The sequence below is a fragment of the Apis dorsata genome, unplaced genomic scaffold (assembly GCF_000469605.1).
Source record: "Apis dorsata unplaced genomic scaffold, Apis dorsata 1.3 scaffold_50, whole genome shotgun sequence".
NCBI lineage: Eukaryota > Metazoa > Arthropoda > Insecta > Hymenoptera > Apidae > Apis > Apis dorsata.
The window spans coordinates 261,374-275,653 of record NW_006263351.1 but is presented as its reverse complement, the minus strand read 5'-3'; the positions used below and the strand labels follow the sequence as shown (position 1 = coordinate 275,653).

The window sequence follows — 14,280 nt, the reverse complement described above, 5'->3', positions numbered from 1 at the left end:
TCTCAGGAAATTTTTGCCCAAAATTTCGACTTTTCATTAGGAGAATATGATATGCAAGGAGATGGCACAATAAATTCTTAAAGAAATATGGCAGAAATAATTCTTAGAAAAATTTTGGCCAAAATTTCGACTTTTCATTAGGAGAATATCATATGCAAGGAGGTGGCACAATAAATTCTTAGCAGAAATAATTCTCAGGAAATTTTTGGCCAAAATTTCGACTTTTCATTCGGAGAATATGATATGCAAGGAGGTGGCACAATAAATTCTTGGCAGAAATAATTCTCAGGAATTTTTTGGCCAAAATTTCGACTTTTCATTCGGAGAATATGATATGCAAGGAGGTGGCATAATAAATTCTGCGAGAAATGTGGCAGAAATAATTCTCAGAAAATTTTTGGCCAAAATTTCAATTTTTCATTAGGAGAATATGATATGCAAATAGGTGGCACAATCAATTCTTGGCAGAAATAATTCCCCGAAAAATTTTGACCAAAATTTCGACTTTTCATTAGGAGAATATGATATGCAAGGAGGTGGCATAATAAATTCTTGGCAGAAATAATTCTCAAAAAATTTTTGATCAAAATTTCGAATTTTCATTAGGAGAATATAATATGCATATAGGTGGCATTAAAATTCTATAAGACATATCATATGTTTTCAGATATTTTTTGATTTTTATAGTCATAAAATTGAAATGTATTATTCGATAACAATATTTGATTTGTTGAAATGTTTGTTTTATAATTTGTATTTCTTGTATGTATATGATATCTTTAGAATGCTGAGAATTCTATAGAATATTAGGTGTGTGCAATTCAACTAAATTTTTTCAATTTTGATTGATATATTTTATCATTCAAACTGACGTAATCTAGTTTTGTGTCACAAAAATTTTTTATATAGATGATATGATTTTTCATAATTGTGAATTTTTATTAGTTTTGAAAGAGATGTTATAGCCAGTGAAAATCAGTGCGTATAATTTTATACGTAATGTAATGGAATTTGTTGTATTGAGTATTTAAATATTTACTTTGATATAATTAAATATTTCAACAGCTCTACCACATAATTTTCACGAATATTAATATTGAATATTTATTCGTTCAATTGATGGAAATGTGTCCAATGCGGTGTATATACGCTGATAGTATTAATATTTCTTTATCGATTGGTATTTTCGTCAGTTCACTATTAAATTATATAAATAGATGCCAGAGGATATTGAATTTGTTGAACATTTCATCCTCTAAATCAACAGGTTACATATATTCCTTCCATATTAAGTTGATGTGTATGAAACATTTATTTCAATCGAAATTAACCATACGTAATTTACTATTTTGTATTTAGTCTGTATAATTTAATTTAATCACAATAATCGTTGTAACAAAATAATTTATAAGAATTTTTAAATCGAGATTTAATAATAATTGAATCGAAACATGTACAAAGAAGATCACACTAATATTCTAATTATTCATAACAGTCAATAATTAGGAGGTAATACTTTTTAATATAAATTTCATTAAAATTCAATATAATAGATAACCATTAACAGGATAAAATTTAATGGACAATGTCGCCTCTGAAATTTAACCTGATATCGTCTCATCGATGTGAAAATCAATGAAAAAGAACAAAAAAAGGGAGAAAGGAGGATAAAGAACATCATACATATAAAAATGATAAAAAAAAATTATACCGAAAAACAAGAAAGGGAAAATGTGAAAAAAGAAATTTACTCTGTGATTCGACAAATTTTCTCAACGCCAGCAGACTTTCCCCGGTGAATTTTTTCCCGACGATTTGTACCACGCGCATCCCTTATTCCCATGCACCAGTTGCCAACCGCAAAGTAGAGGCGATGAGAAAAGTTACCGGTGCAGCTTACCAAACGAAAATATCGTGGTTCGAGGGTTTTCGCTAATTTTTTCCGTTTTTTCTTTTTCCTGTACATTTCGCCATTTCTTTCGTCTGCTACGCTTTCTACTTTGCCTAACTTAGTACGCCAGCGCACGAAACTACGCTCTCAGACGGATTCCCTCTCGGGAGCGACGTATTTATAGCCCCGACGTGCATTCAGCAGCGAATTTCGCGTGTCGGGGCGTTCGATTCAACCGAGTCTTGCTCGTAATTCGCGAAACAATCGCGATCCAATGTCAGAAACGTGTTTCGACGCGAATTATAATTAATTCGCGTTCAACTTAACGCTTAAAATTCGTCGATTAAATACTCTCTTGTGTTTATTTCACGGGAATCATTCCTTGAAATGCAGCACTAAAAATTTCATTCGACAATTACACGCTCTTTCCTTTATTTAAGATACCATTCTGGAAAAAGAAAAAATAAGGAGAAAGGAATTGGAATGAAAAAAGAAAAGAAAACAGAATAATATTGAAATTTTATTTATTTTATTATATTTATTACATTTATTTTATTTAGTATAAAATCTTAACAAAATCGTTGATTAAAAGATTCTAAACTCTTCTAATAAAAATCTATCTTCACTCTTCCATTAGTATTCCAATCTATCTTCACTCTTTCATTAGTATTCCATAGCAATTCTTCTTTCGAATGAAATTCATCTTCTCTTACTTCTGTATGTCTTTCCTTCATATGATTATAGCACTAAAAAAAATGCAATAGAGCCGCTTCTTCAATAAGAGGTAAGGTTAATAGCTCCATTTAATCGTTTACACGTGGAATAATTTTTAATTTATTCCCGAGTCTCGATATAGTGCATGAAAAAGCCATAAGCGTGTCGCTCGTAACGTTATCTCGATTTGCTTCGTTCCGCTTCTTTTTTAACCAGCTCCGTTTTACGGTCTCCGCCTCGTGGACAAAGCCTTGGAGGTGTGTGCACGGCCAAGGATGCTGGATACCTACGACTTCTACGTATCTGCACACAGATCCACCGCGTATCTCGTACAAGCAGGCTCACTACTGGTGTTAACGAGCTTCAGTTTATCGTTGTCGACATCGTTGGCGTCTTCACGGCGTGCACACCGAGTCGAATCACCACCCAAGCTTCCACCACGTCGTGAAAATTACGTGTTTCGTCGTTTAAAGTTCTGCCCTCTCGGCGAGCACCCAAGTAGGCTAACGCGCCGATTACCAACCGCACACGGGGACTGTGAATCAAGCAATAAATGTAAAGTGGTCTGTGTATCGTAGATCACGGCGTATACGCGCCTTGAACCATAAGTTCGTGACCATATATGTCGCTACTTGTACAGATAATAACGCCTTTTTGTTTGATAAAATTTTCCTCGTTCTACGTATCTTGCATCATCATGGATCGTTTCGTTGTGTTTATTATTGTTCGTTGTACATCAGTATAAAACCCTGAAATTAAATAATTTAATTAAATTTAATGAAACGTATGCTTCAGAAAGTATGTGAAAGTAAAAATGAAACTTACAATTTTTATGTAAATAATCCGAGAAAGGATTTAAAATTTTGTGATCAAAACCAATTGGAAAAGTAGAGGAAATCATGCCAATCGAGTCAGTTTTTGATTCATCTTGATATCTCAATCCGTCGCCGAGATATAAGCATTCGAAGTTTCCATAGCGCGTAACATAGCGTAAGATAGGAATAGGCGCGGTCAATGACCTATACACTTACCTGGAAATGCATCCTACGTTTTTTTCCAAGAATCGCGTCTGTCACTCGTCTGGAGTTTGAGATAGGTCAGTGAGGCGAGGTGCGAGCGAGAGATTCGGATAAGCGACAGAGACGGAGATAGTAAACGATGAAAAATTACCCTTCTCTTTACACGACGATATCTCGGGAACCGGAAATCATATCGAGATAAATGAAAAAGTGTTTTAAAGGGCAAAGTACCGCGCTTCTAATGATCGTTTATTCATTGATCCAAAGTTATTATCTTCGGAGTTATAGCGATTCAAATTTTTCTTAATTTTAATAGGTTTAAGGTAAATGTTTAAAAATTACCTTTTTTTTAAACGAGGATATTCCGGATACCGGAAGTGGCATCGGGATAAATGAAAAAGCGTTTTAAAGGGCAAAGTACCGCGCTTCTAATGATCGTTTATTCATTGATCCAAAGTTATTATCTTCGGAGTTATAGCGATTCAAATTTTTCTTAATTTTAATAGGTTTAAGGTAAATGTTTAAAAATTACCTTTTCTTTACACGATGATATCTCGGATACCGGAAGTCGTATCGAGATAAATGAAAAAGCGTTTTAAAGGGCAAAGTACCGCGCTTCTAATAATCGTTCATTCATTGATCCAAAGTTATTATCTTCGGAGTTATAGCGATTCAAATTTTTCTTAATTTTAATAGGTTTAAGGTAAATGTTTAATCATGTTTTAAAGTAAATTACGTAATAAATGTATCTATTTCTTAAAAAATATTACTTATAATAATACTACTAATATTATATCAAGACTTAAAAACGTTAAGGCAAGTGCTTTTTTTATTGGCTTGTCCGTGCCTTGACCTCACAAATACTTTATATCTTTTTTTTATTGAAGAACAAATAAGATAGATTTGATGGGAAACCTTACAGCGTTTGTGTCACAAAATACGGATATAATATCGAAAATGAACGGGGAATGGGAATAATATAAAAGTTCCACGCAATAGATGTTCGTCTTACAGCGATCTTTTAAATTCTCCCAAAGAAATATTTGTTCTCATAAATCACACTCTTTACATTTATTACTGAATTTATACGAAGATTTTACGATAACACCGACACGGTGTTATCGAATTTCTATAAACCAGTTTGCCTCTGATTCGCCAAAGAGTACCTAAAAGTTACGATTTAAAAAAGCTCTTCTGTTTCACGGTAAAAGCTCACGACAACATCGTTTCCCTCCCGAAAACACGCCTCATTATTTCGAAAATCCAGCGAGTTTCGCTAATACAGAAATTTTAACACGACATCGAATCAAACATCGAGCAAACGAGAACGAGCTTCGTTCACGCATAACTTTCATCGTGTTTGTTTAGAGACGATTTCTTTATAAATTCAAGTTGCCGAGCCAAGCAACACGAGAAGGTTCGTTAAAATCGCCCCAGTCATTATCACGCGAGAATTACTTGTCACTGTTCCATGCTATTCGACTCGAGCAAGGAATCGCAACGCGAGCTCACCGTTCGTTAACTATCGTCACGTAATATCCGCCACGTTGTTCCAGTCACATAATTATCCGTTCAACCCTCGAGGCCCGGGGACGATTTTAGTTTGCCGAATCCGAAGCTGAGACTCGCGTCTCATTCTTGGGGCGAACTTCATCATAAGTTTGTGTGCGAGGCCGCGAGTTTGGAACTCGGCGTGAAAATTACACGTCACGGCGGCAACGTCTGGCAGAATGGCGTTTGTATACATTGGTTGGCGAGACGAGATTCTAAGAAATTTCGAAATAACAAAACGAACTTTGTGATCGAAGCCAATCCTGAAAATTTTAATTAATTATTCATATAATAACATTCCAATTGTAAACGAATCGTGGAAGACAGATGTAATTTTACAATTTTAGATATGATTTAATTTTTCGAGTATTATTGTTGCTCGTTATTCTGGATCAATGTTAAAATCGTTCAATATATTATTTCTAATTCTTCGTTACTTCGTTAAGCTCGATTAATGGATCTCGAATCGCTGCAGAGAAATTCTAATTAATTTTTACAAACTTCGTTCAGAACTGTAATCATTTCCAACGATTGCGAACTTGTTAAAGAGAAACGTGAAACTTTGAAGTGGACGAGGGAATAGAATTCGCCAATGTATCGCCAACTTCGAGGAACGAATTATATCAATTTCGATCGTTTCACACGTCTACAAACACGAGAATGAATAGTCTGAAACGGAGGGGGGAAAGGAGATGCGTGTAATTCGCGTTGTATGTACAAGTTGATGGAAACTTTCCACGGTCAAGGGTTGCCCGTGCTCAAAACCACGAATTTTGGGAGCAGAAAGGAAACCTAGAACGACAGAAGACAGAGAGAGTCAGAAAATTATATGACCCTGGTTTTTAATAATAAACGATCTGCAATTATCAATCGAATGGATTTTCGAGAATACTAATACATTTACACCGTAATGCAGAAATCATTCCACGTGAATCGTATCTAGAAAACGTCTCGATAAATTCCAAATATATTTTACTTTATCAATTTCTTTGTTCAACAGAAAGAAAAAAATATGTCAAATTTCCAATTTCGTCTTTTACTTAAGATTTAATTAACTTCTTTCTCTTCATCCATCGCAAAAGATTTTAGATAGAGATATGTAACTGTCAAACAGTATCATTCAATCTCATATCAAAATCCAAGTAAATAATTCTATCAGTTGGCACAATTATCAAATGAATTTCTTACACAATCAATCACACAAGCGAAATCCTTTTCAAACATTTCCCAATTATTTTAAATTTACGTTTTATTTATCCGCGAAAAATAAAAAAGGCAACACGAGATTCGAAGAACACAGTGTCAAGCCGCAATAAAGACACATGCAACCTTCGTCAGCTTGGTTTTGCAACAACGTTCTCGCGGCGAGGGTAAACGACAGCTCGCCACACGCGCCTACACGCCCCGCTCAACCAAATACAACGTAACGGGGAATGATCTTGTACGAATTTGCTGTCGTACACAGCAGTTCGTAACGAGCTAGTTCGTTGATTAGATTTGTAATTAGTTACACAAGCTGGCTGCTCGTCGCTGGCAGCGTGAAACTAAAGGGGAGACGAGGATATTCGCGGGGCTTATGAAGGATAGGCGCGACAATCCGTGACTCAGAGACGTGGAAAACTAAAGAGGCGAAGATAATACGGTGAATCGATGCGTATACATATGAGTTATACATGTAAGTTGTGATCGTGTAGAGGAATTGCGGAGACATTTGTACGTGCAACGCTATACCAACTTCGAATTGCTGTTAATTTGGTTAATAGTGTGAGAGTAACGTGTACTCGACGGAATAGATATCGTTTTATACGTGCCAGAATTGTTTATAATTTAATATTTATTTATATATTAATATCAGAGTTATTGATTACGTTGTATGAAAATGATTGAGATCAAAGTATCACATTAAATCGAAAATAATTAAATGCGTGTTGTCGATTTTTAATACAAAAAAAGATTGAAATTAACCTGAATCAGTTCAATGAATAAAATTTAATTCTGCTTTTTAAGCTATTTTATATTAATAATATCGTATGCAATATTTTCTCGTCTCTAATTCGTGCACGCGTGCAAAATGAAACGAGAAAATAGAAAATAAACGAGTGTCGGGATATATAGCTGGTCGTAAAAATATATTAAAATTCTACGCTATTTTCGGACACCATTTACCCGTATCACGAAATAATAAATATTTATTAAATAAGTAGTAATAGTTTTATTTGCACTCCACTCTGATACATCGATTTATATAAAATATCGAATATAACTCTCTACTTTTATGACCAACTATACAACTTGGAAACTAAATATTTATCCGAAATATATAGTTTTAGGTTAATCCAAATGTAATCACGAATTGATCATCGATAAAATAAACATCGATATCAAAAAAAAAAAAAAAAATTGCGTTTTCTCATTCACCTACCCTCTGCAACCTTAACCCTTCGATTAAACCTCGATTAATCCTCGATTAAAACATAATAATTCGATCGGCGAAAGTTCACGTACAATCGTTCCATGACCTGGCTGAATTACCACGCGAAATTCGATATTTCGAACAAGCAAGCAACCTACCGAAAGCTTCGACAATGGGATTCCCTTTGGGTGCCGGTGTACCGAAGGGAAACGCAACTAATTTCCTGGCAAGCGAGGTGAAACTGATCGAAAACGACGTTCACCCAAACGGGTAAATAACAGAAATTGAACGGGAGGTGATCGAATTTGCCCCTCTTCTCGCCAGGTGGCAAGGAAAGAAAGAGAGATTGGTGAGCGTTCAACGCTACGGGTCGATCCTTCCACCGATCCATCAGTTTTATCGATTGAAAAAAAAAATGTCATTCGCGTTTTCTCGCGGCGCAATTTGATTATTCGGGCTCCATCATCGTGGCTTAGATCGGTATACGAAATATGGCACGTGGGATAAAAGCGTAATGCGCGATAAAACTCTTGCATAAAGGAGCGATAAAAACACGGCTTAAAAAAAACTGTGGATAAAAGCGTGCGATAGAACACTTTTTCTGGGATATCGTTCTTTAACTATTCATCAGATGACACGCTTCGACGTCAGGTTGATAGAGGAAAATTCCATTTTCTTATTCTTATATTAATTCGTTCGAATTATTCTGTGATCGCAGATGAAATCGTTTTGTTATCGATTATATTATCCGAAGAAAGTGTATCAATTTTTTGAAATCTGTGGAATGGAATATATATTGTATATTTCAAATCTCTCAGCAATCCTCTTAGCTTAATTTCAACGCTTCGTTGTGTATATATATATATCTCAAATATCACGATACTGCCAATTAAATATTTCAACGATTCTCAATCTGCTTTAGTACAAGTTCATTGCGCAAATAAGCGATTCTCAAGTACTTAATGGTGTTCGGGTACGGTGATTAGTCGTTTAAATTGTTGAGACGGTAACGAAAATGGGTGAAAAGCTCGCGATAAAGCCTGTTTGTCGAGTTGACGTCGGCAAGCTCCGATTGCCGCCACGTCGATTCCGCTCACGTTTATCGGATTATGCGGTCTGGATGGCGAACGGTACGAGAAAGCAGCAACACACATTGTACATGAATTCACTCGGCCCGATCCTGCGAACACGTTTTACAACACCAGTTATTTAATTACTGGGGACGCGGTCGCTTCGTTAACGCAACTCTCCACGGGCGGGCAAAAATCTGCAATAAAGGCGGCCTCGTTTATTGCTATTCTATTAACCGTTTCAGGGAAAATGTCTGCCGACAAGGGAATATAATAACCGGTCATTCGTACGTCCCAATTGACAATGCCAATCCCCTTCCGTTTAACCGATTTAATAATCAAGTATTTTCGTGTTACTCGTCATGTTAATTTCACGCATTTCTCGTAAAATTGTTTGTTCGTTTATTTATTTATTTACTTTTAATTCTTTTTGCGTATCGATGACACGAGACGAGATTCTTATTCTTCTTTTGCATGCAGTAAGAGCGGATTGAAAATTATACAGCAGGAAATTGATTTGTAACGATTTGAATTAAAGAGATAGATGTTTGGTGGTTGTTGAATTGATTTTTGACATTACAATTTTTGGTGAATTTTTCAAATTTGAATTGTTATTTCACAAAAAATAATTATTTGCATCCTAATTACACAAAATCGCCAATAAAATCTATAATAATAATTATAAAATTATTAAACGATTATTAAATATTTAAGCATATTGTTTGATCAATTTAAATAACTCTTGTTTAATAATTCAAATAACACTCGTGCCTGGTTAAAATATTAACATAATCAGAGGACAGATTGTCCAAAATAATATATTCAATAATTTGATTTCTTCGATATATATCCAATGATTTGAATTCTCTCATAAAAAGTTTCACTTTTGGTTTCACATCATACACACAAACTGTGAACCGTCTATTACTGGATTAAAATAAATTAATTCTTTTTATTATTAATTAAACTGAGATGATAAAACAAATATTACATAAATCTCGTTAGAATAGAAATTTTTCACAATGAATCGTTTCATTGTTCCCGGAAACGCGGTGGAAAATGAAGTTAAACAATATTTCCACAGTCTCGAAGGGAGGAGGGAAATAAAGAGGTGCCTTTAATCCACAAGATAGGAACAATTTCGCTTGGACGTTAATACTTAGTCTCTCGTCGCCTTCCTCTCGACCAGAAGGTGGACTGCACTCTCTCTCTCTCTCTCTCTCTGTTGACATTTTTCTCGACGGAGAGGGGAAAGAGCGCATACGATTCGTCCACGACTGTACGAGGAGTGATAACACGTTACTAATTCATTTTTAATCCTTGACACTTTATGCGGACCGTTTACTCCGCTCCATCATGGTGTTACGGATAAAGAGCAGAGTCACGTTCCATCTCTTATTCATTTATACGAATACTCCTCCCGCTTTTCTTGATTTAGAATATCTCTCTTTTGTCTCTACGATGAAATACCTTCGCTCTTCGTTATAATTGATTATCTTGATCGATCGCATTTACGATATTTGGTTTTAAAATTAATCAAAATTTATATTACTTCGTGTATTTTATTTAATTTATTTTTCTTTCCTTTTCGCTCTTCTTGATTTAAATATATCATAAATTATCCTAATGGCAATGTCTTGAGAGTAGAAAATATATTTCAAAAATTGTTTTGCATTGTTTTTGCAATTGTTTTTTGTTATCACACGTTTTAAACTAAACTTCATTAAATATGATTTACCAAGTTATAAGAATTTAATATTCTTGAAATCCATGATATTTGAAACAAGATCATTCTATATCCAATAATATTATTTTATTTACCATATACACAGATTTATTATCCATCTTTAAATCGTTTTAATCGCGGAATCGAAATAATAATTCTCCGCTCGATAAATAAATAAAAAGCATCGACGCGGCACGAATTCCTACGATCCCTATTTCTACGATTTCAATCCAATTCAAACAGAATTTCCGCGTCGGTGGAGAAGATTCAGCAGTGAAAGTCGATCGATCGATCGAGAGAGAGAGAGAGAGAACACGCGTAGTTTTATTTGCCATCGCGCGCAAATTCGATTCGACGCACGACGAACGTGGACAATCGTGCATTGCATGAAACGATTTTTTGCAAGGACAAGCGTATTCCACAAGTTACGTGAACCGAGAATTGCCGGGAGAAAGTGAATAGAAGACGACAACACGGGAGGAGGGGAGATACCCATCTTCCGTCCGGCTATCTGCACAACCCGGCTAAATTGCCGCCACGTAGAGGACGCATATTCACGATCGAACTTCTCCCTCCGATATTCGCCTCCTTTGAATGAATTACATCCTGGCCATCCTCTTTGGCGCCACTGCCTCTTTGAGCTTCTGTTTGCCTTCCGTTGACAAGCCGAATTCTGTTTACGGAAAGTATTTCGAAACATCCTCTCCGAAGTTAAATATAAAAATTGCATCGATGGAAATTTTCTTTTCTCCCCCCGAAACGTTTCTCAAATATCAAATTTTACGATTGATCGAATCGTAGGAAATTGTCGACCGATATCGTATCCTTCCCTCCTCGAATTATTCCTTTGAAACAATCGTATTTCGCTTATGGAACGAATCGATGCAATTACGTTTGTTTATTCCCTATTATATCCAATTATTCTATTCTATTCCCCGTGATCCGTCCACGCGCAAAATCCGGTCAAAAACGATGGCGGACACCGCATCGTGCCCGCATCTTGACATCAATTAGCGGTGCCCATTGCGCGCCTATGTTTGTTAATGCGCTTTACGTGTACGCTACACTTGTATCCGACTATTAATTATAACTGTCATTGTCAAAATCCAATTCGCATATTGTGCCGGCCCCCGCTATGATACACGGAACCAAGGGGCGGCAGTCCGGAATTGCCGTTTCTATGCGACACTAACGAGCCGCATTAGGCCGCCGTTCTGAAAGTGATCGATCGCAAAGTGATGCACAGGAATGAGAAGAGAGTGGTGGCGCCCGTTGCATTGCAAATCGCAAACAGCACTGGGGAACAGACAGAGAGAGAGAGAGAGAGAGAGAGGAAGGGAGATGGAGGTAGAAGGAGGCAGGGGAGCAGAGGGATAAAGGGGACATGGATGCATCTGCGTTTGGCCCGAGAAGAAACGAAGTAATCTCACTAATGTTCCTGTTAGGATCGCGTCTAGTGGTTGGCCACGACCCAGATGCGTTTCTGGCATTCTCTTAAACGCAATAATGCATTTCCCGTTCGACCATGGATCCTCGCGTCATAATGCGGCCCCCCATTGTCGGCCGAAGAAAGGGAATCCAACCTGTCGAAATAGACGGGAATCAACGATTCCCTCTCGCTTCCACGTGTACGACGTGTATTTTCCATTTCTGGTACAGGGATTATTATAGAGCCGAGGCAGTTACTTTGATGGCAGAAGCGATCTCGTTGTGTTGGATGGAGCGGTAATTTGTGCGGTAAATATGCAGGAAATATGAGTAGTAATTTGAAGAACGAATGTGGAGAAAATGGCGGTTTGAGATTTGTTGTTGAAATTAAGCGTGTATTTTGTTTGCGTTCGATGATGTTGATAGAAATCTGTAGATTATAATCTGCAAATTATCGCCATTGTTAGTTTTAACAATTTTTATTATTTGTTTGTATTATATATATAATAGTTTTTATTAATTAAAGTATCTTAATATTAATCATTCTGTGGCGATGGGATTAAAATTTTCTAAATTTTTCTTGATTTATGTAGACAAGTAATTCAAATATTACAATCACGAGATTCAGAGGAGAAATAAAATCTTTGATTTTTGTTTCTACGATCATTTTCACGAGAAAATAAAATAAAAATGGAAAAATCTCTCGATTGGATGAGACACATATAGAAATAAAATATCTTCCACGCGAAACCATAATCTCTACAAGACTTTTATTATCCTGTTTTGAAAGAGCATGTTCGACTGATTATGTACGGTCCGGCTGGAAAACACGCAAGTTAGAGTATCATTTCCGTAAATTGCGAGTTTGCAATCGGGAAAACAAGCATTATCGTTGATAATATTCCATTCGAGTTAAAGGAATCTACTCGAAATACATTAAAGGTTCATTATCGTTTCATCTCATTAATTTCGATTCACTTATATATAATCTCGATTCATTACATTATCGATAACAGATTTTCATTGCATCCCCATTCAATACGGATTTCATCGTTCTTAACACGGCTCGAAACATTTTAGTCCGTCGTGGATTGGATAAAAAAATATTAACGTGAAAAAGATCTTATGAATATTTTTATCCCATTACGAATTTATTTTATTGTATTTACATAATATTCTAATATTAAATTTCTATTAAAAATATAATTTTTCCGTTCGCTACTCTCCATTTGTAAAATTAGAACGCGAAATTTGGATTGCATCCATTTACCACAGACACTGTTATAACTCGTCCATTATAACAAGTAATTAATTAAACCTTAAAATATAACATATTTTCGTTCTTAAAATTCGTTTCTTAAAATTTTTATGTACACAATCAAATTGCACACAAGCTTAGCAGGGTTAATAATTACCCCATTTTGGATTACGGGTGCGCACGGGTTGGAAGTCCATTCGAGCGTGATATAACACAGCAAATCTGTCTGCGTGTGGATCACGATTAATTTGATGTGCCAGCAAAACGGCATAAGTACAGGCAATTAGTGGGATCTCGCTAGTAGGAACTTAGCGGCGTTTTGTTCCTTCTCTCCTCCCCCGCGCGCCTAGACGTTTCTCAACCTCTAAATTTTCCTCCGTTTTCCTGCCCGGCTTGAATTTATATCGCTCGTTATACGATATACCGGTGGGTGCGGCGTTGGGGGTAGAAAAAAGAAANAAAAAAAAAAAAAAAAATACGCACGCGGTGAATACGCGGCGATAAAGCAAAACGAGGGGCGAAGAGAGGAGGGGGTAGAAGTGGATATCGCGCGACAGAGAAAACAGATTTCAAGGGGGAGGGGGGGAAGGAGAACGATGGAGAGCGAAATGGGGTGCGGGAAGAAGGAATAAACGAGAGGGAGGCAGCAAGGCACCCGGAAGAAAATTTCGTAATAAAGCGACTTTACCTCGAGTACGTCCCTGTTTCGGATTAAAATTTCTTGTTGCGTGTACTACCGGTTCCTCCCTTTCGAGTTTAATGAGATCCCGGGATAACATTATTCCGTCGGCACGCCAGCTGTTGCTTGCAAATTAAGCTTTAAGCAATTCCATATTTCCGAACCAAGGGGAGGAATCCTTTGTCCGCTTTCCTTTCATTTCATTCCAAAAGGAATATATAATTTCTTTAATTCTTATTAATTATTATTGTGCGAGGGAACTCGTATGCATACTTGTGCACTGATCATCGGACGTAACGAGTAAAGATTCGATTGACTTCAACCGACAAAAAAATATTGCACATTTGAGTATTTGGTCATCGATTATCCGTATAATTCATTTCAAGGTAGCGCGATACTATTAAATGATAATCCAAAATAATACTACTCAGGGAACAGAGTCTTGAACAATCTCGATGCCCGCATCGACATTTCCACCGTTCGAAGGAAATCCGTTGAATAAATAGTGAATACGTGCCTGGCGCGGATAAA

General features: G+C 36.3%; 1 protein-coding gene and 2 long non-coding RNA genes across 14 annotated transcripts in view; 1 reads left to right on the top strand and 2 right to left on the bottom strand.

Annotated features, from left to right (window-relative positions):
* LOC116186739 overlaps positions 1–3,855 on the top strand; it is a 16,585-nt gene extending 12,730 nt beyond the window's left edge. The window contains exon 3 of the long non-coding RNA XR_004151742.1: positions 3,846–3,855. This is a non-coding gene — a long non-coding RNA (uncharacterized LOC116186739). The remainder of the gene's footprint in view (positions 1–3,845) is intronic.
* The window catches only part of LOC102672047 (disks large homolog 4), a 281,358-nt gene that overhangs the window by 261,440 nt on the left and 5,638 nt on the right, over positions 1–14,280 (bottom strand). The window lies entirely within an intron of this gene.
* On the bottom strand, positions 2,399–3,955 carry LOC116186741. The gene is made up of 2 exons (XR_004151744.1): positions 3,431–3,955; positions 2,399–3,354 (listed from the first exon to the last, which is right to left on the bottom strand). It is a non-coding gene; the product is annotated as an uncharacterized LOC116186741 (long non-coding RNA).